Source organism: Mizuhopecten yessoensis, unplaced genomic scaffold, assembly GCF_002113885.1.
Source record: "Mizuhopecten yessoensis strain PY_sf001 unplaced genomic scaffold, ASM211388v2 scaffold7635, whole genome shotgun sequence".
NCBI lineage: Eukaryota > Metazoa > Mollusca > Bivalvia > Pectinida > Pectinidae > Mizuhopecten > Mizuhopecten yessoensis.
The window spans coordinates 938785-961178 of NW_018407146.1; the positions used below are offsets into that span (position 1 = coordinate 938785).

General features: G+C 35.4%; 1 protein-coding gene across 1 annotated transcript in view; it reads right to left on the minus strand.

The window, feature by feature from the left end:
- LOC110454025 (calcitonin gene-related peptide type 1 receptor-like) overlaps positions 1–22394 on the minus strand; it is a 118501-nt gene that overhangs the window by 80811 nt on the left and 15296 nt on the right. Inside the window, exon 2 of the mRNA XM_021503334.1 lies at positions 18566–18650. The gene's annotated coding sequence lies outside the window, so the exon portion shown is untranslated. The remainder of the gene's footprint in view (positions 1–18565; positions 18651–22394) is intronic.

Consider the following 22394-nt stretch of genomic DNA (forward strand, 5'->3'; position numbering starts at 1 on the left):
ATCAGAAACGGTCTATAACTTCTACCATGATATTTACGATATCAGAAACGGTCTATACCTTCTACCATGATGTTTATGATATCAGAAACGGTCTATAACTTCTACCATGATATTTACGATATTAGAAACGGTCTATAACTTCTCCCAAGATATTTACGATGTCAGAAATAATTTTATATCAACTTCCTCATTGATAAGCAGACAACATTTGTAGCAATTCTTAATGTTACCTTTTACCATATAATATTGATAATTGATAATATCAGAAACAACCTTATGATAACAGCAAACCCACGTGTTGGATGTTTTAGCGTCTCACACTTCCATTCAACACACAATCTACTTTGTTAAGCATTGCGGGTAGCTTTACCATAAACCTGACCTCCAGCGTCTCATTTCGTACACCAGGATCACTGACAGTTAACATAAATATACTGGCATGTTTGTAAGTACAGCGATAGGTTTTAGTTTTCTATTCAAACGGAGTTGAAAGGTACAATAAGTCGCATTCATTCACTAAGCTGAATGGCCGTAAAGTCGACAAATATTATTCGTGGTAGTAGATGATGTTAACGTGACTGATAACTTACTCGAAAGCTTCGCTTTGTTTCCAATGTATTAGTTTGGCTATGATTGCTGACAAACAAACATACAAGGCCTTTTTATGAAGTAAAACATTCACCCCACAGACACGTGCATTACGTGTGTATGCTGGTTAGATAACACCAATAGATTCATGGAAATGACCTGTGGCATGTATCGGCCTGTCCGTCATTATTCACTGACTGGGAATCTATTCTTTTTCGAAAACACATTTTCCGCATTTATAACTGTTGCTAGACAAGGGTCAAAAATACTCTTCCTTCAGGGAAAACTCCCCAGACTATTTACTTAGGTTGTTTGTAGTGGGTTATCTCGTTTGTCAGTGTTATGTTACTGAAAAGATATTGTGGCCTTCATTTTAGACTACTGTAATTGAAAGTTACATCCTATCTGAACTCCGGTAATTTAAGCACAAGAAATATAAGCGGACAACCCCTAAATCAACATATCTGATAACAGTCGTTTTAACGTGTAAAGGACAGACAGCTTACCCCTAAATCATATATTATTTACCGCAATGTTAACATGTATAAGACAGACGGACAGAACAGACAGACAGACAGACGGACAGAACAGACAACAGACAGACTCTTAGTGCTAATTTATCTCCAGCTCTGTTAACAAAGCAAACACTGGTATACATGTACATTTTCTTAATCTAATAGAATTTGCAGTGATGTTAACACGTGTAAGACATACACTTTCCAAATCTTACCATATTTACAGGAATTTTCACACGTGTAAAACACGTAGACGGCCCCTAAATCCGATCTTATTTACAATTCTGTTCACATAGTTAACACAGACATACAGTGCTTAACCCTATACAATACACAGTGATGTAAAAATAGGTCAGATAGACAGCCACAAAATCTTATCATATTTGTAAGTGAAAAAAACACTAGTTTTACGAGGGACTCTTACTATGGGTCTGTTAGCGTACTTTTTTAAGACCGCCTCGATCGGTCACTGTAAGGATAAATTGATGACAATAATATAAATGTTTATTTAACTGTATTAATATAATGTTACGTCTTGTAATATACTTGTAATATAATGTGTTATTGATATTTTACATATGTTTGTCGCAATAATAACTCTCAAGAGCTGTATGCGACGTTAAATTCAAGTTCAAGTTCTTTATTACCTTTGGTCTTTTGACCCATCGGTCAGTTTCAAAAGTGAGATATATTTACAATATCTACAGACAATACAATACAATACAATGCAATACATACAATACAAAACCAGCAATGTACAAGCAATATGGAGAGTGTAACAAATTAAGTTAATTGGTTTCTTCAAAAAAAAACCACGTACCAGTAATTCAGCTTAAACAAAATTTCTTGTATCTTGTATCTTGTATGGAATACTCTAAATTTATAATACTTTCGAAAAGTAGAAAAATAAAAAAAATATGTATGTTCAATGTACTTGCGTTTTAAAGTTAACACTTTTTAATAAACAAACATAAGAAACATCATTGAGGATTAACAAAAAGTTGAAAAACAAATGTCTTATATTTGCAGACAATTTTACAAAAGGCAACCGATTTTGGATAGTCATTTGGCACAATCGATTATGAAACCAGACAGGCCATATGTTGAATATGAAAAAATCTTAGCGTACTATTCACGGGATTATGATGAAGGTATCGTGAGACGCGCCGTAATAGGTACATGTGTATGTGCACACTTATCGCAATATCACTCTTCAGTAATTACCAGTCGTTATTCTAACCGAGATAGTAATTACGATAAAAGTAAATCACTATGTTCATGGACAATAGAAACATTGTGTATTTGTGATAAAACCTATATTGAACAAAACACGTAACAGTAATTAACCTTAAATTGTACACCACCGATACAGGTACCAATAGCTGCAACCTCGATATCCAGGTGTTACGCTCACTTTCGCTCTCTACACAGCGTAAGTGAACGTAACTCCTTGATATCGAGGATGCAATAGCTGAGAATGTCATAACAAATGCTGTATTTGTACTTATTTAAGCGAACACAAATGTCAGTGTACTAACGAATTAAACGTATTAGCGCAGTAATGAATTTGCGCGCTAAAAAGATATGCCATGAAAAAAAATGAATTTCAAATAGCACAGGGCAAGGTAAAGTTGGACAGTTATTCGTTATTCGGAATAACGAATAACTGTCCAACTTTACTTTGCTAAAGTGCAGTCATTGTTTAGATCAATGTGTAAAGCGCGAACATTGCTACGAATTAGAAGACCGCTTAAATATGTACGTCTGCAGTTTGTTCTTCAATACACACGGTAAGTGTAATACAGATTACGAAAGTAATATATCAGCATAAATGTCAAAGAGCTCGAGTCTACACAGAAACAGATCCTTCGTACACCTGGTATCACCACGTGGTACGTCAAATTCTACAGAGTATCAACCTATCAACCTATGTGACCAATGCATGTTAGGTATCACCGCTTCACTTTGTGAGTTTGATCAAAATCTTAATAGAAAACAAACAAATGACAACAAGATGGCGTCAAACTAACGGTTTATTCTTCGGTCTCAACAAATGTTTATGTCATTATACAGACGTTTTTTTTTACTTTGCACATTTGGTATCATGTACTGTGGTATGCTGTTAAAGTTTTAATCATTTTTTGAACGAACAGATCAATTACAGCTTATATCAGTCTACTCGCACGAGCAAGGCGCCTGCGGAAAAGCCAGGTACTACGCAAATATCAAGTATACAAGATTTCAATGATTAGAATTATTTAGTGAAAGTGTCGATGTCACGATAACGTACGTCTAGATATATTGAAAAATAACCTTTAAAACTAGAAAAAAAAAACAATATTAAAGGGGTATGGAGATGTTTGTAACAACACCTACATAACTAATGAAGCATACATGTATATTCGGTCGTTCTTCTGTCACATATAGATGTTTATAAGTTCAAATACATGCTGGATACGTCTTTTTATTTTGTTTGGTTATGTCCTATAACCATGCTATAAAGAGTGTCTGTTATAAGGGTATAAGCACCACTGCCATTAGCAGTGTAGGAATACATTACCGGACCGGAGTACCACTGCTATCATTATGTGACCACGCACCCGTAAGAAATACAAGAAAACAAACATTATTAAAAAACGTTCCTCGGCATAGTAATAGGGCCCAATTAATATGACGGTTTTATTAATTTTGAATTTTATTTATTTTCTTAAATTGAAACAAATTTTGTTAGGAACAGTACTTCAGCAGTTCTTCTGTTGCCGTTCTAGTTAATGACCCGACCTCCTTGATAACAGCAATACGCTTTTCACCGGAGCGGTGTCATTTAATTTGACAGTGACCCATATGGCAGTAAAACCAGTAGGTCTGTCATATCTTATCGGTTAATTGCTAAAATTACTGTTCTGTTAATTATTTAACAAAGTACATGTAGTCTAATTTTTCTGTTGAGTTATCAGTCCCCAAGGTTGGCCGAACACCGTGCTGAAACTTATTCTGGTACGATCATGGTGAAATATTAGTTTGGAAATATATAGAACATCTATCTGCTGCAGTCGAAGGTTGAAATTTGAAACGACATATAGAGATGCGTAGACACTGGTCCGCTTTCTGTTTTTCTGACCATGTTGTACATAAACTGGCCATGTTATACATAAACTGACCTTGCTGTACATAAACTGGCCATGTTGCTTATGTACATAAACTGACCATGTTGTACATAAACTGACCCTGTTGTACATAAACTGACCCTGTTGTACATAAACTGACCATGTTGTAAATAAACTGACCATGTTGCTTATGTACATAAACAGACCATGGTGTAAATAAACTGGCCATGATGTACATAAACTGACCATGTTGGACATAAACTGACCATGTTGCTTATGTACATAAACAGACCATGGTGTAAATAAACTGGCCATGATGTACATAAACTGACCATGTTGGACATAAACTGACCATGTTGCTTATGTACATAAACTGACCATGGTGCACATAAACTGGCCATGATGTGCATAAACTGACCATGTTGTACATAAACTGGCTATGTTGCTTATGTACATAAACTGACCATGTTATACATTAACTGACCATGTTGTACATTAACTGACCATGTTGTACATAAACTGACCATGTTGAACATAAACTGACCATGTTATACATAAACTGACCATGTTGTACAGAAACTGACCATGTTGTACATAAACTGACCATGTTGAACATAAACTGGCCATGTTGCTTATGTACATAAACTGACCATGGTGCACATAAACTGGCCATGATGTGCATAAACTGACCATGTTGTACATAAACTGGCTATGTTGCTTATGTACATAAACTGACCATGTTATACATTAACTGACCATGTTGTACATTAACTGACCATGTTGAACATAAACTGACCATGTTATACATAAACTGACCATGTTGTACATAAACTGGCCATGTTGTACATAAACTGACCCTGTTGTACATAAACTGACCATGTTGTAAATAAACTGACCATGTTGCTTATGTACATAAACTGACCATGTTATACATAAACTGACCATGTTGTACATAAACTGACCATGGTGTACATAAACTGACCATGTTGTACATAAACTGACCATGTTGCTTATGTACATAAACTGGCCATGTTGTACATAAACTGGCCATGTTGTACATAAACTGGCCATGTTGTACATAAACTGACCATGTTGCTAAAGTACATAAACTGGCCATGTTGTACATAAACTGACCATGTTGCTTATGTGCATAAACTGACCATGTTGTCCATAAACTGGCCATGTTTTACATAAACTGACCATGGTGTACCTAAACTGGCCATGATGTACATAAACTGACCGTGTTGTACATAAACTGACCATGTTGTACATAAACTGGCCATGTTGAACATAAACTGACCATGTTGTACATAAACTGACCATGTTGAACATAAACTGACCCTGTTATACATTAACTGACCATGTTGTACATTAACTGACCATGTTGAACATAAACTGACCCTGTTGTACATAAACTGACCATGTTGTACATAAACTGACCATGTTATATATAAACTGACCATGTTGTACATAAACTGACCCTGTTGTACATAAACTGACCATGTTATACATTAACTGACCATGGTGTACATAAACTGACCTTGTTGTACATAAACTGACCATGATGTACATAAACTGACCCTGTTGTACATAAACTGACCCTGTTGTACATAAACTGACCATGTTGTACATAAACTGACCATGGTGTACATTAACTGACCATGTTGTACATAAACTGTCACCTGCTACTTGTTTACCTGTCTGTGTCGTCTTACTTAATTATCGATTTCTATGATTCCGTGCTTCAAACTGCTTGCGTTTTGTTTTGTAAAGCAATTGTTATCGAACGAATGTGGTTTACACGTATAAACTCGACGAGTGTTTCTACTCGGACTAAAGGTTAAGGCATAATGTATACTTAAGTCGATGTTTACAGTGACATTGAGACGAAGGTCATCTGAACAAGTCTGCATTTGTCTGGAATACAGCTCCAAATCAGGTTAAGTTACAGTAACCATCTTCTCCTCCCAAACACCACGGACAAATCAATATTAGGTATTTATATAAGTTATCTTTAAAATTGTACATTGGTACATTGTAGGTTACATACTAAAATCAAATAAACGAAAGGAATTTATCTCCGTAATAGCACAACGCTCAAAGGATTGAAGAAACGATGTAAATATATCTCATAAGCAATAACAGCAATATGGTACACTATGATCATGAGCACTGATCCGAAAATCGTACGTTTAATATGTCAGCTGAGATATTATAACCGTGTTTGAAGATTTATCCACACAATTTAATATACTCTTTGATTCACTATCTAAAGACGGATATTTCATTTTAAATCGCCTGCGGCTTCCAACTAGCGGAGTTATATGCATTGACATTCTCATAAGGAAATCAACTGGAGCTATTTGTCTCCGTCTTATATTTCATGTTATGTAATTCATACGTGTTTGTATCTTGATGAAGGGGTTGATTGGCTTGGAACATTGACAAACGTCATTTTCCGAACTGTCGTTATTACATCTTTGCTTCTATTTGAGTAGAAATATAACATGATAGGTCTGTTTATAAACAGCTATATCATTTTCCGAAAGAAAACAAACGCGAGAAATCGAAAGAATAGATAAAAGAAACAGGAAAACATGACAGATGTCCGGTTGTTAACAGCAATGTTTTTCGACAATAATTCAAAAATATTAGATATCGCGATTTGTGTTTTAGCAAACATCAGTACAACAGGTGACGTAAGCTTTTAATCATAATCCGATTAACGAGAGCGATATTGTGGTGTATATAACAGTCAACATTACTTGCGTGTAGGTAATCAATTAAGAAACCTTCGGGTTTTTTAAAGTTGTAGTAAAGACATTAGCAGATTATCATATTTAAAAAAGCTCTTCTTGTGTCTCTTTGATGTTTTATTTCTAGATTAAAAGTCGTACTGCTAACATCGTTACCCGATTTTAATCGGACTCCGACTTTTCACTTAAGTAACCTCCACGTGCCAAGTTTGTCATTCTAGATTCAAAATAGTAAATTTGAAATTCGTAGTACATTGTACATGACTGATTTGAGCTATTGATAGTTCACTTCGTTTTAAGTACATGGTGAAAACGATTCAAATCTTAAAAAGTGAAAATGATTCAAATCTTAAAAAGTCAAACCGCAGTACATGATACAACAGGACCATCGATGGAAGCCAAGCGTCATAATGATAAAAACATTTGTGGTGTACAAAAACATAAACATCCTCGTGACAGCATTTCAATATCTTGACGCCATCATGTTGTCATGTTTTTTTTCTGATAAGATTTTGATCTTTTCTTTCAATCATATAAAGCGAAGTGGTGGTGCCTAACATCTGTAGATGACACAGGTTTTAAAAGGACCACAAGGTGATCTCAGAGCTCTGTTTCTTATGCAAAGACTTGAGCACATAGACATTTATGAAGAAACACGTCTGTACTATCTTTATAACGGAAACTGTATGTATTACAGAACATGTTTTATAGCACAGCTTAACGTAACTACTCAGACGGCTGCAGATTTAACTATCTGTAACATTTCAACGATAAAAGGTTTAACATTGAAATGGGTTTTTTCTATGTGAGCTTGATCAGAAATACCCTTTACAGTGTCTGCATTCTTCATGCATACATCGTTTTTATCTTAATCGTTATTATTATCTCGGCTACAAGCACGGCTAGTAATAACAGGACAGTATAGTATTACGATTAAAGTGAAAATGTACATGGACCAATTACGGTCTCATAATACTTACGTAATAATACCGCGTAAATAGTAATAGTACGCATATGTGTTATCATAGTCAGAAAAGGACCTGTCTAGATTCATAAACGATAGTTGTACATGTAACTGCAGGGACGCTTCGTACAGTGCGTGCTCACGAGATGTCAGATAAACGTCACCGTATTTAGGCCCTCATTTGAAACGCATTTTGATCGTAGCTTCACGGTATGTTAAGATTAAGGGGCAACATAAAGGTTTTTGTAAAAGTGTATGAAAGATGAAAGTGACTCACAGATACTTGATACAGTATGCCAAAAATTAACTACAAAGCATCATATAGATGTTTTGTATTTCTTGGACTCATCGATAAATCTATGGGCTAAAAAGTTAGAAATCCAAATGGGTCCTAAAACTGTTGAACATAACTGTGAATAACGTAAGATTGAGGGATTGTCTTACTGACTTACACATGCAAACTGTTTATAAGATAAGATTTAGTAGTTGACGTACACATGTTAACAAAACATATTTGACATTATTAAGAATAAAACAAATTGTGTTCAGATTCCGAATCATTTGTGGATAAATATGCATATAAAAACCTTTAAAACATTACAAATTACAACTTAAATTACAACAAACAATTTACACTGAATAAGTTTATAATTCATAATTTAACTCGAACAAAAACAATAAGATTAGGGGAATGTCTGTCTTAATCGAGAAAATAACTCCGGTGATAACGTCGTTTTTTAATGTGTGAATCAAAGCTGGATTGGCGATTTAACTCACTTCGAATATACAAATGAATATGGTACAATTTTTTTGTGCCATTAAACAAGAATCAGAAAAAATCAAAATGTATTTATAACTCGCTAAAGCTACTTAACATGGTAATAACACCGTCACGTACATGTTTAACTTATAACAGCTGTAGGGAAACGAACAACCGCCGTAACACGTCAAAGAAACCGAAGGTAAAACGGCAAACTCAAACATATAGTTGCATTTACCTGCGCAGATTGTGATGCATTCTTTTTCTTCATTTTTTCTTTTGTTGCGGTCTCTTTTTATAAATGTAGCGTTAACAAATGACAAAAACATGGAAAATTCACCTTTAGTTCAATGATTTTTTTGGCCAACGATATTAAAACCGTTTCATGTAAGACTCATTTACATTGTAAATGTTGATTATGAACCTCGTCGGAGTTTTCATTTATAGAAAGGAAATCATTATTTGAACTTCCTGAAGGTTCTTTACAAGTGTTATGTACTCTCTGGGTGTATGTATGATACAATGTCCCCCTGTAGTATTGGAGGATCTAGTCTGGAGGCCCCATTTTCTAATGCCAACTTAAAGCATTCGAGACTCAAACACGCGTTGCTAATTTGTATTTCAATGCATACACATGGTGCTTGGTAGTGATTTCATTTGCATACCGTTGTTTTATGTCGCATTTACAGAAAACACTTCATAACAAGCAGTTGCTTCGTTTCAACAACCCCATAAAACATTAATGGTAACATATTCACGAGTCTGGTATTAGCACGCTGCTATAATTAGACATTGTGGAAATATTCTAAATTTATTTATTTCAATTTCAATTTTCATCAAATTAACAAACTGAAGGGATAAGAAAGTACCAAACAAACGAAAAAATCAAACCAAACCGAGTTTGTCAGGTCGCTTTGTCTTTTTTTTTTAAACAGAACGTATACAATAAATCAAACAATCGGTTCTCGGCATTAGATTTCGAAAAAAACCAATTTATATAGTATTATGTATCAAGATTTAACGATTTTTTTAACAGATGTTTCAAAGATTTATAGTAAAAAATCTAGCTGCCTGTTGATTTGATAGAGAAAACTTCTAAGTACATTTTTCGTTTTATTTGTATTAAGCGTCCTATTAATGGCTTAGGTCGTTAAGGACGTGCCTCGATGTGTTTGATATATTGGTGTTCGGATGGCGCAATGGATAGCACACATGCCTTCCACCAAGGCAGCCGGGGCTCAACTCCCTGATCGGACGTGAAAAAGTATTGGGTCACCTGCCCGACCACGTGGGGTTTCTCCGGAACTCGAGTTTCCTCTCACAGTAAAACCCCCTGCGCGCTAACATTCGGGCCACTAGAGTGGTTAATAAAACTTATATAACTTGTTTCATAATTGTTGAACAATGAATACTGTATATATTCGTTTTCAATGTATGAAAGTAACTGTGTAATGTGTGCTTCGGGTGGTATGTTGGTGTATTGTTTAGCCTCGAAAACTAAACACACAATCGTCCATTTTGAGTAGGTGAATTGTCTCCCTTAACATAACATAACGAGAACACAGAAAACACATAAATTAAAACGATTAGTTTTGAAGTTTTTGAGCAACTGTTAGTAAATGTGGAAAATACTTTTTCGCAAAAGTAAGTAGATCAGCAGGAAGTAATGTATGACGGACGAATTTGCACGTACACACGCCGTTTATCTGTATAACTAATCATTATACATGTGAAGTGATCATGTCTGGGTGGAGCTTTATTTTACTTTCTAAGAAGACCTTGTACATGTATGTTTGAAATACATGTATGTCAGCAATCAAACCAGCAACACTTATACAGTTGAAACAATGCGAAGCCTTTAAATGATAAGGTGTTATATACAAGTGGTATATCAATCACAACCATGCATTAAATTACCATAGAACTTTCAGTAACAAATTCCAATCCACAGAGATACCCACCTGGGATTTCACATGTATTTTACAGTCAGTTAAAACAGTGAATGACTTATTGTACAGGTTGATTTCGTTTGAATTAAAAAAGTAAAAATTATGTTAGAGTGTATTTACAAACATGCCAGTTTATTTGTGTTAAGTGTCAGTGCTCCTGATCTAGATAATGAGACAGAGGAGTTGAGATGACATGGTAACGCCAATGGTAATACATTACATGACAGACTATGTAAACAACCGCGTCAAGTGTAGCTAACAGCTTTTGCCGAGCTCTTCAGCGAGATAACGCTGCTCTGGTTAAAACTCAAAGCGCTCTTCTGTTCGGGAGGTGGAAATGTGATATAAATCTCACGTTCTAAAGAGTTCAACTAAAGAAACTTGTCAAATGTCTTTTATGAATGGTTATTTGGACGTGATTCAAGAAATGATTAAAACATAGCGAATATACATGGTTCGACAATACTCGGACATATCTAAGCTGTGACAAGAAAATGAAGTTACGTGTGTTTTAAGAAAATTACTCCAGTAAGTAACCTACAGCATCTACCAATATATTCGCGATTCGCCCAGTTCTGCTCTTTATTTCATGTACAATTTTAATGACTTATTCAGAAGCCAATTATTGCGCCACTGAGACGAAATTGGAAAAGAATAATCCGATTTTTTTAATCTGGCAATTTTTTCGTACTATATACAAGATATGGAGAATTTTTCTCGGAACTGAAATTGCATCACCATAACTCTATATTATTTACCAAATTGATGTAATTTCCATCATATGGACTCACGTGCGTACGATAGCTATCCATCGAATGTAGTAGGATTCTCCAATTCTTTTCCATTGTTTATGTGTACGACAGGCGTTCTCGACCCGCTTCCTTTGCCCCTAACTGGCAGTGCGATCATTCACGTATTGTGAAGTAAATTGTTCGCAAAGAAGAACAACCTAAGAAATACATAATTATGTAACCCCGACATTTTGACTTGTTCCTAGATTTCATTACCAAAGGTCACGACAGCCAATAGTTCTCTTTCCGCCTGTATGGTCAAAAGTGCATTTTGCAAATGAGCACTAAGCTTTGAATATCTTTTGATCACATACCAAGTGATTCCGTATATATTGTTTATACTGTCATGATAGTCAGGATTCGATTGTATGTCATCTATATACTTATCTACAGATCAAGTCGACCAATTGTGAAAATAATGGATTTCAAGCATGTCAGCACTATTTACTTCTATGATAATGTAACGTCATTGTCTTGTCCCTGTCACAGTATTGTCCACCGTTTTTGGTACGGTGTATATTTTCGGGAGATAAATTGAACATTTGTTCTGGATAACAACGAATAATATTTTACAGAAACAACACTACGCTAAAGTTGTAGAAGATTGGTATAACCGTAATACCACAGGTACGTACCTATTTGACATTGCAGTATGGTAAAAGCGTCGTACTATATGTGACTTAATATCAGACGCTTAGTATGTGTGTTTTGTTTAATCTTAAGTTCTACCGCTTAAAATTGTATGAATGAATAACATTTTTCTTTTGCGATAATATCAATCAGTCATGTAGTAAACAAATCTAAAGTTTAGGTACCAAATCGATCAGCATAGTTCATCATTTATCTTTTCACTTCCATTACTAACACTGCAACTGAATTTAAAGGTTTATTGACTAAAGAACATACAAAAGGTCGTCTTTGCTCGGGTATTACATACAAGAAGCGGTGTTTTTGATGGGTTATCGACAGCCTACCAGAGACCGTGTTCATTTGAGTATTACATACATGAACAGAATTTGATGGAATATCGACTGCATAAGCAAGACCGTGTTCATTTGAGTATTACATGCATGAACACATACAAGAAGCGGTGTTTTTGATGGGTTATCGACAGCCTACCAGAGACCGTGTTCATTTGAGTATTTCATACATGAACAGAATTTGATGGAATATCGACTGCATAAGCAAGACCGTGTTCATTTGAGTATTACATCCATGAACAGAATTTGCTGGATTATCGACTGCATACGCAAGACCGTGTGCATTTGGGTATTACATACATGAACAGAATTTGATGGATCATCGACTGCATACGCAAGACCGTGTTCATGTGAGGATTACAAACATGAACAGAATTTGATGGATTATCGACTGAATACGCAAGACCGTGTTAATTTGAGTATTACATACATGAACAGAATTTCATGGATTATCGACTGCATACGCAAGACCGTGTCCATTTGAGTATTACATACATGAACAGAATTTCATGGATTATCGACTGCATACGCAAGACCGAGTTAATTTGAGTATTACATACATGAACAAAATTTGATGGATTATCGACTGCATACGCAGGACCGTGTTCATTTGAGTATTACATACATCACCAGCCTTTGATGGATTATCGACTGCATACGCAAGACAGTGTTCATTTGAGTATTACATACATGAACGGAATTTGATGGATTATCGACTGCATACGCGAGACCGTGTTCATTTGAGTATTACATACACGAAGAGAATTTGATGGATTATCGACTGCATACGCAGGACCGTGTTCATTTGAGTATTACATACATCACCAGCCTTTGATGGATTATCGACTGCATACGCAAGACCGTGGTCATTTGAGTATTACATACGTGAACAGAATTTGATGGATTATCGACTGCATACGCGAGACCGTGTTCATTTGAGTATTACATACATAAACAGAATTTGATGGATTATCGACTGCATAAGCAAGACCGTGTTCATTTGAGTATTACATCCATGAACAGAATTTGCTGGATTATCGACTGCATACGCAAGACCGTGTTCATTTGAGTATCACATACATGAACAGAATTTGATGGATTATCGCCTGAAAACGCAAGACCGTATTCATTTGAGTATTACATACATGAACAGAATTTCATGGATTATCGACTGCATACGCAAGACCGTGGTCATTTGAGTATTACATACGTGAACAGAATTTGATGGATTATCGACTGCCTACGCAAGACCGTGTTCATTTGAGTATTACATACACGAAGAGAATTTGATGGATTATCGACTGCATACGAAAGACCGTGTTCATTTGAGTATTAAATACATAAACAGAATTTGATGGATTATCGACTGCATGCGCAAGACCGTGTTCATTTGAGTATTACACACATGAACAGAATTTGATGGATTATCGACGGCATACGCAAGACCGTGTTCATTTGAGTATTACCTACATAAACAGCATTTGATGGATTATCGACTGCATACGCAAGAACGTGTTCATTTGAGTATTACATACATAAACAGAATTTGATGGATTATCGACTGCATGCGCAAGACCGTGTTCATTTGAGTATTACATATATGAACAGAATTTGATGGATTATCGACTGAATACGCAAGACCGTGTTCATTTGGGTATTACATACAAGAGGCGGAGATTGATTGTGTTTCATTGACTGCATGCATCGTAATCAGTCATTATTTATTACATACATGAACAGAATTTGATGGAGTATCGACTGCATACGCAAGACCGTGTTCATTTTAGTATTACATACATGAACAGAATTTGATGGAGTATCGACTGCATACGCAAGACCGTGTTCATTTGGGTATTACATACAAGAGGCGGTGTTTGATTGTGTTTCATTGACTGCATGCATCGTAATCAGTCATTATTTTTTCGAATTATGTCGTCCCTGTTACAGCTACTGGCAAGAAAAATGCCTTTAAAAATAGCGACGCAATACCGTAATCACACGTCTGGAAATATTTTATCATGATCACACTCACTGCAATAGGTCAAAATCCCACGGGGAAATACAGACAGCTGTATTGGAGTTTATATGAGGAATAGTAATGCAATCATATTCAACAGACACGTATCCGGGAAATGAATATAGCTTTATGTTTATCGTGAACCTAACGTTAATATTTTGGTAGACAAACCTTTGTTTGTCTGTATATATGCGATCTAGTCGACTAAATCATAATCACAGCTTGGTATTATATAAATGTTTACCTATAACGTAGGTCGAAGAGGTAAAGTTTACAATCCTTATTTTGAAGAAGACTCGTCCATTAGCGGAGAATAGAAATATTATGGCCTTGGACAGCTATAATCCATCAATATGGAATTTTGAAGCGTGCCAAATGCAATAAAATTGCAAAATGTATCACACTTTCCGAATACTTTAAAATCATGCTCAATAATTCATATAATTCATAACGACCTCTTCCCCCTGCTACATGTAAAAGGACAGAATATGGGAAAAAAAGCCGCGGGAAAATGTCACATAGAGAGATTCTATCGAACTGAACCCGCGATTCAGCTCTTAACACCGCGTTAGATGTCACCTACAATCCTAGCTACACCTTCAAAGAACCCAACTGTTGTCGCATTTTACAATCGTTACCAATTCTGCAGGGGACACGCGACTGCTTAGAGACGGTGAAACGTAAACGTAACGGGATGATTTACAAACGTTGCTCATTGAATAACATATCAAAAAAAGGAAGATAAATTGATACTTAACAGGGTATAAAATCAATATGACAGAAATTATCAAAGCTATGATGAAGGGACATTCTTATGATCAGAAATTCAGGCTTTTTGTCGTTGTTGTGGTCATGGCATTATTTGTCTCTACAACTGGTCAATAAAAGCCACCTTACTAATGCTCGTTCTTAAAGGTTATCGAGCTCCACATTTCTTATCTCATTGTGATGAACATGCCAACTCTTTCCAGCAACTTTTTTAAAAACAATATCAAAACTAATATCAAACGATCTTGGAAATCTTCCTCCCTTTATAACTTTTTATTATTGTTGATGACGTTTCATATATTTCTCTAGCCATGCATTTCTCCAAAATTTATGCTTTTAAGAAGCCTTAGGAACGAAAATATTCAAGGTATTCATATAAAATTCGATTATATCTTTTCACAGTATCTAAGTCATGGAGCTAAATAAACTAGAATAGAGTGCAGGGACACACGGTCTAAACAGGTAGGCTGTATATAATAAAACGGACAAACACAATAAAAGGCAATTAAGTGATGAGAGATCATATGACTTCTAATATACTGACGTCGTACGGTGGTATGGGTTATATAGGCAAATCGACCGGTCATCAACGAAACCTACTGGAAGCATGATTAAAGTCAGAAAAAGTTCAACATACCGTTGATATCGACCACCAAGCATTATTCACATCAACTTATCAAAACAGTATCATATAATCTGTACAGGAGAACAATTTGATTGCCCTGGATGAAGGAGGAATTAATTAAATGTGTGTATCGGATGTTGTCATAATAGGGATGGCGTCATATGGTACATATCTCCGGTTTGCTTGCGCATACGGAAAACAAATTACCTGGAACCCAATTTCCGTTAAACGTTAATAGGTGTACCTAAAGGAAGTAATTTATTGATGACGTTCTTGGTATGAACTCTTAGTCAATTTCAACATTTTGTTTCGATACAAAAATCAGTACGATACTTTAGGAGATTTTGACGTCACGAAAATTTGGCGTTTTTGTGCAATTAAATTTCGATGCGTCAAAATTTGACGTTTGACGATTTTGAGTGCTAAATGTTGGTGTTGCATGATTAAAGAAGTCAATTAGTCCATTACGTTACAAAAGCTGCTCATACAAATGTTTGTTCCGTGATCTTTAACCTTTGTTTAAAAACGTGTTCATACAACCTTTGGTATTACGATTTACCTAGCTGCATAGGATAACATTTGTCTGTATAGCCACTCACCGCTATATTCTTACTGTGTAGCGATGTGACTTACATGTATACACTTAAACACGACATATACAAAAACGGTTATGAAAACACTGAAAACATAGCATCTTTGACGTGTTATTTATAAAGTGTGTTAATCCTGCTCTCAAATTAGCAATATAGCCAGTGGAATATAGCAACTAGTGAGTAATAAATGAGTTGCAAGACGGACTGAAGATGTCCGGATGTTACGACAATGTGTTTTGGTATAGTGACATTTTGGTGTGTTTTCTTTTGGCTCATTCAGGACCATTTCCAATATATCCCCATGCACGGTATTTTCGTAACAAGCATTCACATTTACCGTTGATTTCTCAATTTATGAAAATGCAATACAGTAAACGCTATCGTCTGACTTGACATGAATACTTGGTCAAGCAGGATATGAAATGCTTCACACGCTTACAGAACAGGTGAAAATGTATTGTTAATTAGCGCCGTTGTATATATTATAAATTATAATGTCGATCTCTCGACCTACCTTTATCTCAGTACAGACGCACTGATTGAGATTCACCATTTTTATTACCACATGTTCTACAGCTTTCTTTGGTGAAGCAAAATCAGGCACCAACACTTTATAATTATCAGATGTTCCAGTTATTTAAATCAACCCCTTTGATTTAATTCGGTTGATTGGTTTACCGTCATATTAACACCCTAAGTCGTTTAAGGCTGTTCTTCTGCGTGTAAATTGTATTCATGTTGGCTTGATAATAATATTTATATAATTTGTTGCCTCCTTGCGAAAACACGGATCTATTGCCGACTTTAGAGTGTTACTTCAATGAAATTCCTTACCTAAGTCACCCAGGTCAGTACTCCATCCGGTCACTTATACTTAGAATAGGGATAACCAGCCGTTGCGCTTACCCTAAACGCTGAACGTTTTGTGTGGAATACCAACTACCTGTATCACTTTTAAAGGTCTTCATTATTTGAAACCATAATTGTTAAGTAAGGTTTGCCAACAAATACTCCAAACCGGCTTTAAATTCATTACAATGTTTATAAAACCGTATCTCGTTGTCCTAATGTCAAACATTCAGACATGGATGATTCAACAGACGCGTTATAACACCACGTTATATCTTTCATTTACCCTATGAAGCCCTATTATTTTCTGCAGAAACAGACACAGCTTGTCTATATCCAGACAAAATCTGGAACACAGTTGTTTTCTATAACTCCTTTTCACAAAAAAGAAAAATGGAAAATGATATGCCACAATGTCGATACACGAGAACAGATGGAAAATCAAAGTTGATTCAAATGTGCCATATCGTCAGTAGACAGTGGAAAATTTTCATTTAAAAGTCGATACATTCAAAGGGATTAAGGAGGTTTAAAGCGGAACGAAAGACATTATGCCACTCCAACTAAACTTCGGAGGCGAAGCCAGAGTATTTTCTGCAATGCACTTTTTCCTTTCAAGACGTTTCTAGTCAAAATATCTACATTTATGTCACCATAAAAATCACACAGGACAAGTCTTAAATCACGACAAGATGGTAATCTCATGAACACGTACAACTTATGATCGGATGATTATTATGACAGTTAACATCATGTACAAAGTACATAATAAGATTGAAGAGGTAGTTTGGTGGCAAAAATAACTTCAATTAAAAATACTAATATTTTATGTACCGCCCTAAAGAAAGAGTGGCTGAAATGTTACTTCTGAGGAAAGAACTTTATTGATCGTGGTATGTAACTACATCTGTCGTAAGGTTTTGACAGGGGACGATCATTAGCGTCGTTATTTACGATTGGTTTATGTGTTTGATATTTTTATGTATTTTTTCCGATACTATCTTATGCCAACACGGGAGTGCGTGGTACATTTAAGATGAGGGGAGACTTGGATCAAAAGTTAACATTATTTCACCATACCTCCTATCAAGTGAAAATTAGAGAATCGCCAGAAATGTCTGATACATGATATGTGTTTTCCTAGTATAATAATAAAGGATCCCTTATCAGTGGTAATTCAAACGCCAGTCTGTACACAATTATGGAATCTCGTTACTTTAAACATTTTATAAACAGAAGTATAAAAGTTCCTTTGTTTTGTTGTCACTGAGAATCAGAATGGATTTAATATATATTGACTTACAATCATGGAGATTGGTTCTTGAAGTGATCGGCGGTCCTTGTTCAATTTCAGCTAGACCACACTTTCGTTGAAACTGTTCATATTTCTGCAATAGAAAGATCAGAGGTTTTCGCATGACAAATTAAAACTATTCAGTGTGTTTAATTTCAAACAACAAGGACAAGGCTAAATATATCGTGGAAGAGTGTGTCTAATCCTGTTGATTGTTATCAATTAATACATTCTATTTGAAAACGATGTCAAGTGTTAGGCACATGTACCACAATATGCAATTCTACATACATGTACCTCTATCACCAATTTTTTTGAAGAAAATATATTACATCTTAACAATTCAATAAATAGTCAATATATGCATAACGCGGAAGTCCACAACCTGACATTGCCACGCCCCTTCACCCTATTCTAACAGAGATATTGTAAACAGCTTACACAATGAATAGGAACGAGACACAACCTCGGTAACGTTGTTTTGCTGTTGTCAATCCTACAGCGTATCGACCGAGTTTAGAGTGCACATTTGTTTTATCATATAAACAGGAATTTTTACAAAGAGTTGAAAAACGGTTTAATTTCTGATTGTACATTTTGTTGTAAAAACTCGATAACTAATATTAACATTGATAGGTACATACTGAGTTGGTAGCGGCACGGATTGACACGTGTGAGACGTAATCTTGATTGAAGACAATTCATCCAATTTCGAGGTTTTCGTTTTAGTATTTATATACAAATTGAATTAAGCAGTATGAAGGTGCACCAGGAAACATAAACATAGTAAGATTTAGAAATAAACGAACAGACTATAATAGCCGTGAAAAACCTTTAGATATTTTTTGTGTGTTTTATTTGCTTCACCAGCAAATAACAACACATTTCGAAATCTGTTATAGTTCATATATACTTCAAAACTCGTTCTCAGTAAACCTACTGATGCATCTTAACATTTTTTGAGGTGAACTAGAAATACAAAATGAATTTTATCAGAAATTTCATATGGATGTGGTAAATTAATGATGAAATTATCTTAAAAGTCGAGCTCGTGACTTTTAGAATTAGCACCTGTTTACCTTGAATTCCTGTGACCACCCTATATATATGTGTCTTTTTATTGTTAACGCGCGATGATAGTCCTTGTGCGTTTAAGATTAAAATAAAACACACACAGAGGTTTAAAACCATTTGAAATCAATACTTCGTATCTGAAGACGATCGTAGACCAACATTGAGACAGTGACTATCATTTACATCAATAAGTGCCCCTCGGAGACTGTTAGAGCCTAATGTAGCCGGGTAACATGTACAGGTGAAGGTTTAAGGAGCCTGTGGTTATACAGCTATATCTAAGGCTAATGGTTGACGTTTTCAATAGAACTTAATCATGATTAATTAGTCAGGACATTGGATTTTATATTGAGAAAGTAATTTCTTTAAACATGTATCAATTATAAACGGATCGATAAGATTCCGATTTGTTCTTTAATCCGAATCTTTACAAAATATGCATTGGCTGTTTGGAATCACTAATGATGATACGCCAGATTTCAATCTAATCTTTAATAGCAAGACCACCCTTTTCATTGGCATCGATAATGGCAGTCTCCCAAATACGCTTTCCTTTATTTATGAGTGTACAAATTTAGTTTGAAGTGCACCTGCCACGAGATGTAGTCCACTGACCACGTGATTAACGATTGCCTGTAAAACGTTTTCCTGGTCGGAGACATATTTCCTGTTTTTCCTCGATTTCATGTCTATAATAAATCATAGTGGACTTGGATGACAACCGAGTGATAACCTGTACAGTAAAAGAATCTATACGGCGAAAAGTCACCTTGAGTTAAAAGTAGCTGCGTTTGTATAGACTTTCTTCTTGGAACTCATTTATGCTTCTTTCTTAAGTTTTGCGTCAAATTCTAACGACGACCAAAGATGATGGTGCCACTCAGCAGCTAAGGTTATATTTATTTGACGAAGGTGTCCACAGAAAATGAAGCCACAATACAGCAGATGTGACCGTAAAAAGCTAAGGTCATATGTCAATCGTCTCCTCAGCCGATAGGGATTTAATGTGGCGGCTGCAGTATCATAAACTAAGCAGGTTGCCTTGGTTTTTCGCCCGATGACATGTCTCTGACAACTTGCTTACCCGGTACCTGGGGAGACATTACGGAAACAAGCGGTGAATATTGACAACCAACTGTTACATTAGATCAACAGATCTCTTAGGTTTTCGAAACAAGATATAACAGACGAGAACTCCAGAGTAGCAGGCACACGCATAGGTTTAAGTAGTCCCAGGAGTCATTTAGGTATACTTTTTAATGCACGTGTTTGATCCCCTAAAAAGAACAAAATTATGATTGATAACACGGATCATTGATGTTTATGTTGAGAACAAGATTTTCTTAACCTTTGGTTTTTGTCGGAAAACAAATCATACTCTAATCGATGGGGGTTCCAATAAGATTCTGGATCTCATTGTACACAATATTTGCATTAACCTATGGATGTTACCAATGATATTCTGCCAGCTTTTGTAAAGAATAGGTTTAAAAATGACAACGTATTCAACTTACATTGATTAGGAAAGTCTCCCAAATACGTACGCCTCAATCTATGAGTGCGTTTAATGTTTTCTCCCCTGTCACAAGATTGGTGTGTATGGATCAAACGAGAAATTATTGATGAGTTAAAATAGTTTTCGGACTGGATATGCAATTATTATTATTTATTTTTTTTCTGTCTCGGAGTTATGCAACCAAAAACTCTCTAAGGAATCGGTTGATAAAGGAATGGCAGATCTGTGTGGAAAAAAAGACAAGTATGGCGAATAATCTCCTAGACTTTCCAGAGGTACTGTGTTATGGACGTTACGCATGATGTTGGTGACACCTTGTGTAACGTAAAATGACGTCGTTTTGATCATTTTGACGTCGCTTTTAGACGTTTTTATCAAGTTTTGCATTATTTTGTATGACCCATTGTACCAGCTACTGTGCAGGCAAAGGGAAATGATCAACGTGATTGTTGTGAAATAAATAAAGTTTAAAAAAAATTGTGTGGGACGGGGTTATATTCTCAAACTCGTTTCCATTGTTTCAGAACGAGTCGGTTTTCCACATTTAGGTTTTTGATAAACGTCAGATATTTGTTATTTTTACTATATTTCTACAATTCTATTTATAAGTATGTCCACGTAGTGTTTCAAAAATTGTAATGATGTATTAAATTTAATTCCAAATAATTATTTGGCACTCTAAATGTTGCGCAACGTTATTCCCGTTTACTCGCCTAAGTGGGACATTTTACGGAAATTGGAAAGTGTAATGCGATTGTTTCATTATTGATCCTTTCACAAAAGTGAAAAGTGTTTCATTCTATTCAGTAAAAACACATTCTTTTAGGACAAAATTGTTTCATTTCATGTTTCACAATTCAATATTATACGTCATCAAAGTTTCAATTTATACAAAATGTACGTCTAAAACAACTATTTGACAAATTTCGGAAATTTTAATTTTGCCTATTTTACAAGAAAACGTTCTTTCTGGTAGATAATTGTCTTTGTATGATAATTTCGACACACACACATTACAAATATAACTCAAATAACTGACATTATCCTCCTGTCAATACAATAGATGCATGCCAACCTCCTTGCTGGGTAAGCGTTACTATATGCTAATAACCGTTTGGAGAAGATTTTAGTAAATTTTTCGATCTCTGATCCCAATGAAACTTTTGACGTCATTTGTGACCTCATTTCTGCTTCCGTAAATCTACTTTTAGCGCGAATTCATCTAATTTCTTTGAAACGTCTTACCCC